The 13,805-nt window shown below is 41.7% G+C and overlaps 1 protein-coding gene across 1 annotated transcript in view; it reads right to left on the bottom strand.

Annotated features, from left to right (window-relative positions):
• Positions 1-13,805, bottom strand: part of DLC1 (DLC1 Rho GTPase activating protein) — a 365,039-nt gene that overhangs the window by 147,100 nt on the left and 204,134 nt on the right. The gene's annotated exons all lie outside the window — the stretch shown is intronic.

Below are 13,805 nucleotides of genomic sequence, written 5' to 3'. Positions count from 1 at the left end.
ACCTTGCTCAGTTTGACCTTGCACTTCCCTAATGAAGGAAGGAATGAAGGGGGAGTTGATTCTCCACTTGCAGTGTCTGAAGTGCCCCTGGCAATGTGTGAATAGCTCAGTGCTCCCAGCCTACAAAACTTACACGTGTCTAATTTCCTTTGAAATCAGTGAGAGTGATGTGTGTGTCAGGACTTCAGGGGCAGGTTGTCTTGGAGTTAATTCAAGCCAGAGTCCCTTATTTTTACAGCAGCAACTGAACTTTTAAAAACAGATAACAATACTTCTCATGAAAACAGTGCTATCATTAAAATTAACTGATGAGCTTCACGTACAGGTCAACCCACACAGATCAAATTGCAGAATCAGGACCAGAGATTCTACCCTGGGGGTGGGGAGGTGGTGTTTCCTTCTCTTTTATACTTTATTCTCAAGTGCAAAGAACTGTTCTTTGAATAGGCATAGAAATCATTTACACTTCACACCTTCCTATTTGTTATTATCTTTTCCTCCATCTTTGTCTGTTGTCATTATTTCCTGTGGGCCAAATTCTGATCTCGTTTACACTAGTGTAAATTGGGAACTACTTCACTGATCAGACCAGAAGTCCCCAGGATTTATACTGGTATAAGTGAGAGTAGAATTTAGCCCAATGTTTGTCTAACATAGGCTGAAAACTCTTCAGCTTTCTTTGTGTAGACATCTGAGCCTTCTGGGGTGTGCACTGAGATAATCTGTAAGTGTTCTTCTGCTCCTGACAGGTAAGCAGTTATAGTCACAATGGAAGTACCGACAGAGACAAGTGCAGGCATTTTGATCATACTGTCATCTAACCTTACTCAGAGTAGTAGAACTAATTACTCCACACAGCCCCACATCTCCCACTGTTTCAATCAATGGTGAACATGCACCAATACAGAAAAACACACATTTTCCTAATATAGATGCACCTAGAGTAGAGATGGCGGCATTATCCTCAACTCTAGTACTCGATAAATGTATCTCCATAACTTATCTGAGCCCCACTGGGCCAAAGTGGAAAAGAGCAAGTGGAGAGATAACAGAATCATTAGTTTGTCTTAAAGCCCCAAATTGCTCATTTTAGCAAGCGTATTAACCAAAGTGTTGGATATACTGGATATGGTTGTATCATATCTCCATGCCTTATGCATTTCTGTGGCCTCTGAACTGTCAGCGCACATGTAGAAATTTGGAATTTCAAAGTGCTAATTCAAAGTATCAATTAAAATAGTTGAAAGCTCAAGAACTTGGTTTAGAAACTGTCAGAACGAGCAAACAAAGAGTAAAGAAAGTAATAAAACGCAACAAACTGGATGGAGGTGATTAGTGGGGCATTACTGGTCTGATGTTACTTAACATCTTCAATAATAATCTTAAAGAGGTTATGCAAAGAATTTAATTCAATTTTCAGGTGATACTAATATGGAAGATGCTGCAAACAACTGTGGGTACGTAAAATACTAAGATAATATAGAGAAGTTAGAAATATGATCAGGAAATAAAATGAGATGGATTTTGGAAAACCATAAACTGATGCACCTAGGAAGAAAACAATCCAAAGGAAATATATTGTCAGAGAAAGAAATCTGAGACACAGCTATATAATAAGATTCCAGGTCTGTCACTCTGCATCTCTCCCTGAAACCTATTAAGTTTCAGTCTGTAGTGTCAGTGTAAAGTGATGGGAACAACTAGAAGCATGGCTGAGGGTTCTCTGTCTGTCTTGACAGACATATCTTTTATGAACTTTTCTAATTTTGAACTCAGTTATACTTTTGGCCTTCACAACACCCCCAGCAACGAATTCCACAAGTTGACTGTGTGTTGTGTGAAGAAGTACTTCATTTTGTTTTAAACCTACTGCCTATTTATTTCATTGGGTGATTCCTAGTTGTGTTATGTGTTATGTATTCCCCATGTGGTATGTAAAGGGGAAAATAACACTTCCCTATTCACTTTCTCCATATACTTCATGATTTTATAGACCTCTATCATACCCCCTCAGTCATCCCTTTTCTAAAATAAACAGTTCAGGTTTTTTAATCTCTCCTCTTATGGAAGCTGTTCCATACCCTTATTTTCATTGCCTTTCTCTGAACCTTTTTCAGTTCTGATATATCTCTTTTGAGATGGGGCAACCAGAATTGTGCACAATATTCAAGGTGTAGACACACCATGAATTTATATCTTGACGTTATGATATTTTCTCTCTCTTTCCTAATGGTTTCTAACATTTTATTAGCTAGCCATTGCACATTAAGTGGCTGTTTTAAGAGAACAATGATTCCAAGTTCTCTTTCTTGTGCAGTAACAGCTAATTTAGAGCCCATGATTTTGTATGTGTAGCTGGGATTAGTATTTCCAGTGTGCATGACTTTGCACTTATGAACATTGTGTTGCCCAGTTGGCCAGTTTAGTGAGATCCCTTTGTAACTCTTTGCAGTCAGCTTTGGGTTTAACTATCCTGAGTAATTTTGTATCATCTGCAAGTTTTGTCACCTCACTGTTTACCCTTTTTTCAAGATCATTTATGAATCTGTTGAACAACACTGGTATCAATTCAGATCCTTGACGGACTCATCTATGTATCTCTATCCACTGTGAAAACTATTTATTCCTACCCTTTGTTTCCTATCATTCAACCAGATACTGATCCAGGAGAGGATCTTCCCTCTCATCACATGACTTCTAAATTGCTTAAGAGCCTTTGGTAAGGGACCTTATCAAAGCTTACTGAAAGTCCAAAAACATTATTTCAACCGGATCACTCTTGTCCACATGCTTGCTGACACGCTCAAAGAATTTTAATAGATTGGTGAGCATGATTTCCCTTTATAAAAGTCATGTTGACTTTTTCCCAACTTATTGTGTTCATATATGCATCTGATAATTCTGTTCTTTACTATAGTTTCAACCAATTTTCCCGATAATAAAGTTAGGTTTACGGGCCTGTAATTGCCAGGATCACCTCCGGAGCCTTTTTAAAAAAATAGGTGTTACATTGGCTACCCTCCAGTCATCTGGTACAGACCATGATTTAAGAGATAGATCACATATCACAGTTAGTAGTTCTGCAACTTCATATCTGAGTTCCTTCTGAGCTCTTGGGTGAACACCGTCTGCTCTTGGTGATTTATTACTGTTTAATTTATCCAAAACTCCTCTACTAAGAGCTCATTCTGGGACAGTTCCTCAGATGTATCACCTAAATAGAGTGGCTCAGGTGTGGGAATCTCCCCCATACCCTCTTCAGTGAAGACCAATGCTTTTCTGCAACAGCAACAGACTGCTCCTTTAGCATCTCCATCATCCAGTGGCTCTGACTGTTTGGCAGACTTCCTGCTTCTGATGTACTTAATTTTTTTTGCTGTTAGTTTTTATGTCTTCAGTTAAGTGCTCTTAAAATTCTTTCTTGGCCTGCCTTATTATACTTTTACACTTGATTGCCAGAGTTTATGCTCCTTTATATTTTCCTCAGTAGGACTTTACTTCCACTTTTTAAAGGATGCTTTTTTGCCTCTAAAAACCTCTTTTACTTTGCTGTTTAGGCATGGTGACATTTTTTAGCCTTCTTACCGTTTTTTATTTGGGTATACATTTAGTTTGAGCCTCTATTATGGTGTTTTTAAATAGACTCCATTCAGTTTGAAGGCATTTCACTCCTGTGACTATTCCTTTTAATTTATGTTTAACTAGCTTCCTCATTTTGTGTAGCTCCCCTTTTTGAAGTTAAATGTTACTGTGGTGTTTTTTTCCCCCTCCTATAAGGATGTTAAATTTAATTACGTTATGGTCTCTATTACTGAACTGTTTGGCTATACAGTAGAACCTCAGAATTACAGACACTTTAGGAATTGAGGTTTTTCGTAACTCTGAACAAGACATTATGGGATGTTCCTCAGGGTGGACTGCTCGGAATGGGGTCTCACAGCTGTGCCTGTGAACTTCAGAGTCTTCTCCTCCTACATGTAAGTGGCTGCCCAGCAAGTGGGGGTGGCGACAGGCAGCTGGTTCTAGCGCCCTGGCTGCAAGGGTGATGAGTAAGGCACCTGGGGCTGCGGCCCTTTAAAACTGAGCTGTTCCTCCAAGTGCAGCATGCAGGCAGGAGCTTGGGCCCCAGTTCCAGCAGCAAACACTCCAGGCCAGGCTCCAGCAGGACTCGGGAAGTCTTTTTCCCAGGCTTGGACTGGGCGTGCAAGGTTGCTCCCTCCATGGCTTACAGGAAGGCAGCGCAGACCCTAGCACTGCTCATGCTCTGCGTGGTTGGGTTCCTCACAGCTGTGCCTGTAAAACTACCTCAGCATCTTCACTTCCTACCTGTAAGTGGCTGCCCTCCATGTGATGAGCAGGGGGTGGGAGTGGGGACAGGCAGCCCAGATGTGTCTACCTTTAAGATGCAATATAGGCACAGTACTGTATTTGCTGGGGGTTTTTTTTTTTTGTCTCCACTGCTGCCTGATTGCTGACTTTAAATTCCACATGGTGTCCGGTTGACTGGTCAGTCTGTAACTCTAGAGTTTGTATCTTTGAGGTTCTACTGCATTCACCTCTTGGACCAGAGCCTGTGCCGAATTTAAGATTATCTCAAGAACTGTCTCTCACCTTGTGTGTTCTAGGGAATCAGTCATTTAAGGTGTCTAGAAATTTTATCTTTACATCCCTTCCTGAGCGGACATGTTCCCAGTCAATATGAGGATAGTTCAAATCCCCCATTAGTATTGCATTTTCTGCCTTTGTAGTCTCTCTAATCTCCCAGAACATTTCACAATTACTGTCACTATCCAGGCCAGGTGGTCAGTAATATGTTCCTGCTGCTATACTCTTATTAGTTAAGCATGGAATTGCTATCCACAGAGATTCTATGGTACAGTTTCATTCATTTAAGATTTTCACTTTATTTAACTCTACTTTATCTCACATGAAGTGCCACTCCCGCTCCAGTGCGACCTACACTGTCATTACTGTATATTTTGTACCCTGGTATAACTGCATCCCATTGATTATCTTCATTCCACCAAATTTCCACAATGTCTATTGTATTAATATCCTCATTTAAGGCCAGTTACTCTAGTTCACCCATCTTAGTATTTAGACTTCTAGCATTTGTATGTAAGCACGTGTACATGTTGTCAATATTCAGTTGCTTACCTTCATGTGTTATAATTAAATGGGACTCTTATGTTTGACTGTTCTATACTAGCTCCTACTTGTACTTTATATCCTAATAAAGAGGATAGGAAAGAAATTTGTAGAGTGTCCCCTTTAATAAGTTTATCCTTAAAGGATGTCTCTACTCAAACTGTGTGCTAGTCCAGGGCACCTGTTGGCTTTCCTCCAGCCCTTAATTTAAAAAATCCTATATAATCTTTTAAATTTTACATGCTAGCAGCCTGGTTCTGTTTTGAGGTCTAAGTAGAGCTCATCCTTTCTGTATAGGCTCCTCCTTTCCCAAATGGTTCCCATTAAGCCTAAACTCCTCCTCTCCACAACATCGTCTCAGCCATTCACTGAGATCCTGCAGCTCTCTTCCTGGCCCTGTGCATGGAACTGGAAGCATTTCACGTAATGCTACCAGAGTGGTCCTGGACTTTAATCTCTTACCTAATAGCCTAAATTTGGCTGCTAGGACCTCTCTCCTACCTTTCCTTATGTCATTGGTACCTACATGTACCATGATCACTGGCTCCTCCCCAGCACTGCATATAAGTCTGTCTAGATGTCTTGTGAAATCCACAACTTTCACACCTGGCAGGCAATTTACCATGTGGATCTCCTGGCCATCACAAACCATATTTCTATAACCAAACCTCCCATTACTATCACCTGGCTCCTCCTAGCACCTGGGGTTCTCTTAGTGCATGAGGATTCCATAACATCATCTCACAGAACATCAGGGTTGAAAGGGACCTCAGGAGGTCATCTAGTCTAGCCCCCTGCTCAAGGCAGGACCAATCCCCAGACAGATTTTTGCCCCAGATCCCTAAATGGCCCCCTCAAGGATTGAACTCACAACTCTGGGTTTAGCAAGCAAAGGCTCAAACTACTGAGCTATCCCTCTCCCTGGAAGGAGGGTCCCAACTATGGGATCATTTCCTTCCACTCCAGCTTGATGTTCTTTTCTCCTGAGGCTTTCACCCTTGTCATAAACAGATAAGTAAGAGTTAATAGAACAAAACTGCTTCATATCTCTTTTGCCTGGAAAGGGTTAACAAGAACAGTGAACCTGGCTGTCAGCTGACCAGAGGACCAATCAGAGGACAGGATACTTTCAAATCTTGAGGGAGAGAAGTTTTTGTGTGTGCTGTTAGAATTTGGTTGTTGTTCACTCTGGGGGCTCAGAGGGATCAGACGTGCAACCAGGTTTCTCTCCAATCTCTCCGATACAGGCTCTTATAAGTTCAGACTAGTGAGTACTAGGTAGATAAAGCGAGTTAGGCTTATGGTTGTTTTCTTTATTTGCAAATGTGTATTTGGTTGGAAGAAGTTCAAATGTGTATTTTGCTGAAAAGATTTTAATTTGTACTTGTATACTTAGTCTGGGAGGGTGTTCCCAGTGTCTATAGCTGAAAGACCCTGTACCTATTCCATTTTTTTTTAAATTTACAAAGATAATTTTTACTGTTTTTTCTTTCTTTAATTAAAAGCTTTTCTTGTTTAAGAACCTAATTGTTTTTTTATTCTGGTGAGACCCCAGGGGACTGGGTCTGGATTCACCAGGGAATTGGTGGGGAGAAAGGAGGGAAGAGGGGGAGAGAGGCTGATTTCTCTCTGTGCCAGGATTACTTTCTCTCAGGAAGAGTCTGGGAGGGGGAAAGAGAAGGAGGGAAGAAGGTGAATTGTCCTGTCTGCTTTGTGATTCAAGGAGTTTGAATCACAGTGATCTTCCAGGGTAACCCAGGGAGGGGAAGCCTGGGAGAGGCAACGGTGAGGGAAAGGGTTTACTTTCCTTGTGTTAAGATCCAGAGGGTCTGGGTCTTGGGGGTCCCCGGGCAAGGTTTTGTGGGGACCAGAGTGTACCAGGCACTGGAATTCCTGGTTGGTGGCAGCGCTACAGGTTCTAAGCTGGTAATTGAGCTTAGAGGAATTCATGCTGGTACCCCATCTTTTGGACGCTAAGGTTCAGAGTGGGGAATTATACCATGACAACCCTCCATAGCAGCACAGAAGCTGTCAGACTACAGTGGGACTGCTCTATTGTATCCCTGGAAGTCCCTACATACCTCACTGTCTCCCTTAGCTCCTCCAGTTCAGCCGCTCTGGTCTCAAGAGCCTGTACTTGGTCTCTCAGGGTCATGAGTTGATTGCATCAGATCACAAGATAGCAAGATAGAGCCTAAGCTCTCAGTCTAACCTAGCTAGGCCACTTGGCTCAGAACACGCCCCCCAGCAGATGACGCTATAATCTTTACTTGAGCAAGCACATGGCAAGCAAGCAAGCACACAACAAACTACCTGCAACATCAATACAAATCTCTCTGCCCAACAGAACCCACACAAAACTCAGCATAAACTCCCCACACCCAAACAAGTAAACAGAAAATCCTCCATCACAATCCCTCAGACACAAATCAACACAACCACCCACATGACACAACCAGCACACAATTCCAGACACACACACACACACCTCACCACAGCACGTGCCCCTCATTCACTACCCAGACAAATCAATACAAATCTCCCAGCACAATATACATTCTCTCAGCCTCATTCATTCATACCACAAAAAAATAAACTTATGTGGAAATGCTGAAGGTCATCACTAGCAAAAGCTTAAAGCAACATAGCAGGTGACAGTGAACAGAAAATTAGCTATGACTTTGCAATGCAATATGGAAGCAGAAAAGGCTTCTGTACTGAGACTTCCAGTCAGAGCTGCTGAAGCAGCTGATAGTCTTTCCCTATATTATTATACAATTCAGATAATACCACATCCAAAATAATACATTCCGTTTTGGTCTGTGCTGCCTCAATATCAGAGAGATTTAGACAAAAATATGGAAGTATAGAGAAGAGAAACAAAGTCATTAGAAAGTTGGAGGGATTAATTTATGAGGAAAGATTAAAAGTTAAATCAAACAGCTAACCTAGAATAATGGAAATAAAAATTAAAGAAATGAAAATTTAGGATGGGGTTGGGAATCAGTTGACAGTTTCTAATGGTGAGGTCTTCTAGTCTGGGAAGGGAAATGCATCTAAGGGAAATGGTGAAAGCCTCATTGCATGTGATATTTGAAATTAGACTGGACAAATCACAGGGAAGTTTATGGAAAGAGGCTGACCTGCTTTGGTTGGGGAATGTAATTTCTGTCTCTAATTCCTACAGTTCAACTAATTGTGCACAGTAATGGGCTTTGGTTGGAGGCCAGAATGCACAGTGGACAGGCCATAGCCAAACAGTCACCTTGAGGCAGTTCTTTTGGGAAGTCCAGGGGGCCTGGCAGCGTCTGGGGGAAGGGAGAAGGATAGGGGGACCCAGGCCCTTCCTCTCCACCAGGTCCAACCCAGAGCCCAAGGGGAAAGAGGTTGTCAGTTCTTTCTGGCTGCCACTCCAGATTAGCCTCCCCTGGGTCTACAGTTTTTCCTTCAGTTTGGGGCATGGCCTCAACCTTCTGTTTACACAGTCTTGGTAGTCCAGGGCTTTAGCTGGGGTGTGTGTGTGTGTGGATGCTTCCAAGCTCACCCTAAAAGTCCAGTTGTGCCCCCCTTCATCAGTGAGAAGGGGGATCCTGGCCAACTTTTACAGTTCCAGTCTTTCTCCCGTAGACTGCTCTGCCTCACTGGCTGCAGCCAGTCTGCTTTATTGCAGCCTGTTTCTTTCCATCCCTCCACCAGCCTGTTGGAGCTCCTTTTTAGGTAGGTCCTCCATAGGAAGCATGCCCAGCAGCTGCTGAGGAGCAGGGCCTTCTTGGCCCAATACTATTCTATCACCAAGTTTACCTTACTGTGGGGTCTGTAAACCCATCACAATCGGTATTGCAGCAAAATATATCCCATGCAAGGACAAGCACTGTTTTGAACCTCCTTCAACATCTAACCACAATAGGTTAAATTTACGATGCAGCTAGAGCCCTATTTCTGTGTTTCAATACTTTTGGCAATATAAGGAAGACCATCAGCAGAATACTTTAGTACTTTGTTAGTAATCTTAATTTTTATAGTTACAATACATGGGTGCTGTCACTGTCTTCTACAATTCTTCTATTTTATTCAATATTTCCCTGTTGTTTGAATAAAATGAAAACCAAAAAATAGGTTCAGTCACAGATTAAACTGGCTGGGTCAAAGACTGCATACCAGGTTAATAATAAAATAAAGAGCTCCGAGGGTGAGGGGGCAATTGCCGGCAACAGAGGACTGGATAGGAGAAATCTGAAGCAGTGGTCTGCAACTAGGAAGCAGGCATGTAGCATGCTACCAGGCAGAAGGTAGCAGTATATGCATACAGGACAAGAGCACATGCTTTGGAAATAGTTTTTGTGTACTTTCAGGTGGAAAATAAATCTTAGGGGCCAAATCCTTACCTCCTATTCAGCAGATGTGGGTCTGTGTAGAACCCTAGAGCCTGGCTGGGCTCCACATTGGAATCTAGATGGTGGAGGCTCCCCAGGGTCAGAAATCACAAGTCTGCTCTGCAGTCACCCAGGTCTGACCCTCCTCTGGAATGGAGTTACAGATTCCTCCTTCCCCACTGCCCTTTTTGATAATCGATCACCAGTGAATGACAGCGAATACTTCCTAATGTCTCTCTGCTGGGGTGGGATCTCCCCACTGAATGACTGCTGGGAAGAAAAGTATGAGCCATCAGCTTCTCCATGCTGCACCAGAACTGGCTAACCACTCTGAAACTGAGCTGTCAGCCAGCAACAGCAATCCATTCGCCCAAGGATATCACCTTCTTAGGATGATTGAGGGCAGAGGGTAGCAACAGAGACCCATACAACCCCTCCAGTTACCCCTCAATCCCACACATTAGTGTCTGAGCAGATCTAGGTCCACGCATCACTATGCCTCCGCCTCTTTTCCCACTCCTGCAGGAGGTTCTGCAAGGGCTACAAATATACCTGGGTGATAGTAACTCCTCTTGTCTTTGCAACAGAAAAGGTAACCCAGATTCATCAAGGACTGGCTGGATGGGGGTGGGGATCTCATTTTTATTTCTGGGCTTTGGCAGCACCTAAGGGTGGAGCAGCTGCATAAATAATCTTGCATAAGGCTAGCTCCTCTCAGGATTGGTCAGAATGCACAGAGATCCCCTACATGTGTGTATTGGCTTGGCACAGCCTTCAGGACTTGGGGACCTTTTGTTTATCTTGGCCCATCAACTCTTGGGCTTGCCTATACTGCATGTGGATACATCACTCTCTGCTGTGTTATCACTCTGGATCTATCAGTGACTGGCCTCTTCAAGGGCTGCAACTGTCATACAGTTCTCCTAGACTGGGAAATCCAGACCATTTTACCTTGGTGCTACTCTGCTTCTGCTTGCTACCATTGAAAACATTCCTTGCCCTCCTCAAAGCAACCAATGACATTACGAGTTTCAGACTGTCATTGACATGATCATTTAAAATAAAAGCAATGGCAGAACTCTTCAGTGTTAACTATCACAGAATACAAGCATGATTCTGAGCTCAAATTCATGGGGCACAATATTGTGTGTCTTGTATTTCAACATTCACCAGTTCACACCTGATACCATGTGCAGTATGTGAGATCAGATTGTGAAGTGGACTTTTAGCATATCAGCTTTTAAATAAGCTTTTACCCATTTACGACAACATTTAAGATAATAATTTAAAGTTTTCAGACTGGAGCTCAACCAAGGCTACTTCCCAACTGAAACTTGGTATTGTATTGTTAAATGGCATATTGATACATATCAGATCCTCAGATGCTCAATATTTTTAAAGCTACCAGTCCCAGCAGACTGTAAAGAATTAGAGAAATTCCTACAAGAGCAGACACAAACAGATGGACACATATCCCTAGCTGGCAAACATTAATCCAAACAAATGTTTTAAGGATTGTTTCCTCCTTAGATTATGTCTACACTGGCACTTTGATGGCAAAACTTTTGTCATTCATGGGTGTTAAACTCCCCCCCTCCCTCGAACGACAAAAGTTTTACCAACAAAAAGCGCCTGTGTGAACAGCACTTTGTCTGACAAAGCCACTGCCGTTTGTGCGGGGTGGAAGATTTTTGTTGGCAGGAAAGACAGCCACTTTTAGCGGCATGGCTGTAGTGGCACAGCTGTGTCACGAAAAGCTGCATAGTGTAGCCATAGCCTTGGTAGTCAGGCATTCCCAAGTACCGCTTAATGTAGCCCCCACAGCTATGGAGGAAAGTGTTTGATTTTTTGTTATGACCAGTCTAGTTACTTAAGCTGGCTGACACTTTTCTGATGGAACAGTTTTCTGCTGGAAAATGCATTTTCATCAAAATAGAAATGTTTTGTGGAAATGTGTCAATTTTGAAGAAATTTTTTATTGGAAAAAGTTTAAACAAATCTAGTTTTATTTTACTTTCTCATTTGTTTAAATTAAGTCTAAACATTTCATTTCAATAAGGTAAAAGCATTTCACCTCAACTTTCTCATTTAGAGTCACTTCAGATTGACTATTAAAATGTTAATTCTACTCTACAATATATTTAATAATATATACTATTTAATATTTTATATGATAATGTTTTAACATTATCTAGAGAAAATGTTTTGACTTATCAAGATGAAGCATTTTGGTGCTTACAAACAGAATTTTTTTGGAATTCCTATTCAGCGAGAAATTTCTAAATTTTGACTTTTCATTGCAATTTGGAATGAAAATAAATTTCAAAATGTCAGATTTTCCCACACAATGGAAATTCCATTTTCCAACCTGTTCTACTGGTTATTGAGAAGCATGAGGTTACCTTTTTGAAATTAGAATCCTGGGAATCAGAAAAAGTAAGAACTATAACATTGAGCAACACTTCCGTTCTTATTACCCAGCCTCAAACTTACATGGTATGGGACAAAGTGGCTAAGAAAGAACATTGGGATGCAGTCACATGCTCAAGGGTCAATGTGTAGTGCAGAAAAAAGGAGCTAGGAAATGAAAATGAAGATTAGGCATGAAGACAGAAAGAAATGGGGATGAAAGACCTTTCCAAGGTGTGGAGGTATGCAGGGAATTCTCTTAGAATATGTCTACACTGCAATTAAAACCCACCATCTGGCCCATGCCAGCTGACTCAGACTTGTGGGGCTCAGTCTAAGGAGCTGTTTAATTGAGATGCAGATGGTGGAGCACTGGCTGAAGCTCAGTTTCTAGGACCCTGCGAGGTGGGAGGGTCTCAGAGTTTGGGTTGCAGTCTGAGCGTCTACACTGCAATTAAAAAAAAAACCCTTAGCTCAAGCCCTTAGCCTGAGTCAGGTGGCATGGCCAGCCATGTGTGTCAAATTGCAGTATTGACATATCCTTACAGGCCTAAACCATGGATTTAATTGTTGCATTTAGATTTTAGAGCATAGCCCTAAGCAGGAGATAGTAGGCCACTGCCCTACTGGGAGTTTCCTGGATTTCCCAACACAGAGGGGAAATATGCATTCTAATCTTCTTGGAGCACCTGGCCTGCTTTGAAGTGGAGGAAGAGGCATAACAACTCCTCCAGGGCAATGTACTCCCCTGGGAGTGCGTAGAAAGAGCAGTGTCTGTATTTCTCTAAGTATGTCTTGGGCCCTTGCACAGGGCATGCAAGCCTTTTACCCCTTGCTGTGCTTGCTCTAATGCAATAGCCAGGGATTATCTGGCCCTTTATCTCTGTATAAAAAGCATTACAGTAAAGTTTTAAAGAATAACCCAGACTATTCCATTAGCACTATTTTGTGGTATTCCCCAAACTCACTGTGGTTTATTTTTCTTCCAAAGTCTCTTCCCTATCTCGACAATCACACTACTCTTGGCAAAGTGCTTGGAGAAAATCCTCTCAAAACACTCCACCTGGGCAGACACTTAATTGTCTTTTGTTGTTTGATAAATCCAAGATGGCAGATTTACATAAGCAAAGTGGAGTAGTTCAGTACTTGTATGATTGTACTTTTATTATTTTTAAATAAAAAATATTCAACTAAAATACAAGCAGACATTTACAAGGTTGCCACTGTGTGCACATTATGGTTCTGATCCAGAAAATCACATGCACACATTTAATTTTAAGCATACTCTTAACTTTGAATATATAAGCAGTCCCATTGACTTGTGTTTGAAGTTAAGCATGTGTGTATGTGATTTGTTTGGATCACAGATGAAATCAGTGAGTATTGTGTCCTCAAACTGAAAAAAATAGATAAAAATAAATAAAAAACAAATACAAAACACTAAGCAGTGACCAAACCCAGTATCCACTTCAAGACAGCTTTGGCTTCAATGCTCCATTATGTCCTGCTCGCTGGTGGCCTCACTGGCTCCTCATGTAATTAGTCTTAAGCCATCCTCAGACTACTGCATATAGCCTTGCCCAAATTGCTGGCAGGTACTTCTGAAGTTATGTGTATGAATGAGGAGAAATGGGAAGTTTTTTGAAAATGATGTGATAATTAAAACTGGGTCCTTGAAACAGGAAGAAAGTTATCAAAGCTCCATTCTGTTAAAGCCATATGTGATGTACCAGGCTACAGCAGCATATGAAAGCATTAATCTACAACAGAATAATAGTAATGTCAAAATACCTTTAACTGCTTATCTTAAGCTGCGGAGATCTCCTTATACTTGCAATCCCTTTCATTTACAATACCTGATACTAAGGCAGGTTG

The sequence above is a fragment of the Gopherus flavomarginatus genome, chromosome 3 (assembly GCF_025201925.1).
Source record: "Gopherus flavomarginatus isolate rGopFla2 chromosome 3, rGopFla2.mat.asm, whole genome shotgun sequence".
NCBI lineage: Eukaryota > Metazoa > Chordata > Testudines > Testudinidae > Gopherus > Gopherus flavomarginatus.
This window is presented reverse-complemented; position numbering and strand designations above follow the sequence as displayed.